The sequence below is a fragment of the Corvus brachyrhynchos genome, unplaced genomic scaffold, assembly GCF_000691975.1.
Source record: "Corvus brachyrhynchos isolate BGI_N302 unplaced genomic scaffold, ASM69197v1 scaffold53, whole genome shotgun sequence".
NCBI classification, from domain to species: Eukaryota; Metazoa; Chordata; class Aves; order Passeriformes; family Corvidae; genus Corvus; species Corvus brachyrhynchos.
Window position 1 is genome coordinate 7,900,478 of NW_008237681.1, and position 1,078 is coordinate 7,901,555.

Genomic DNA, 1,078 nt, shown 5'->3' on the forward strand with positions numbered 1-1,078 from the left:
CCTCGTCGGGCACTGCTCGAGGCGCCTCTCGAGAAACATCCCGCGGCGAGAGTGGCTGGGTCAGGTGAGTAAAGACAGGGAGCTCCGTGCCTTGCTCTCCAGAGCAGAGTGAAGAGGGAAGTGAGGGGAGCGGAGGTGCCTGGCTGAGCACTCCGCGGCCGTGCGGCGACTCAGGGCACCAAGACGGTGGTGTCTGCGGTTTTCCGAGTCACGGAAGATTCCCTCTCCGCGGGCCTTGCGTGCACTCCCGCCCTCGCTTCGGTCGTCCCGCGTGTCTGCCCACCCACGGCTGCAGCCATGCAGGCCTCCGCGCCTCCATCCCTCCATCCCTTTGCCGGGTAGATGTGGCCTCGGAGCGTGGGGGAGAGCGGGCATGTAGGTGTGTGTGTGTTCATGTTATTTATTGCCTTCATTTGCCGTCCAAAAGCTGTTGGCACATACATTTTCAAGTACAAATTGCTGTTGTACTACATATTCCCCTCTCACCAATCTGCCGCCAGAGTCCTAAAATACATCCCTAATACGTTTTACAAGTGAATATATCACCAAAGAAAATAATTAAGCAACGTGATACATTAATTCACGACGTCCGTCCTTGCACACGCTTCAGAGAGAATTATTATTTGTATTCCCCGCGTTACAGAGAATGTTTTAAAATGGTGGAGGGCAACTTACTGTGCCTGGATTGCTGTGTAGAGTTACATGTGCAAGGAGTTTAATTTGCAAACGTTAAGAAAATGCGCCGGAAGAAGGATTTGGAAGGAAAACAAACACAAAATTAGAAAACAAAACTCATGTAAACATAGTACAGTCTTTATTTTCTCAGCTTCCCTTGAATCAAAGGTTAGGTATAATATTTTAACAGATGTGAAGAGAGCTGCGAAAGACAGAGGGAGCAAGTTATTGCTGTATATTTATTGTATTTATTGGAACACTAATATCAGAGTAGCAGTTCATTCCTTGCGTGAAACGCACAATATAATTAAAGACAAAAAAAAAAAAATCAGTTTCACTTCAATCTCCACGTAGTTCACTTTCAGTCTTGGATTCAGAGACTTTAATTATAATTCCTAATGTC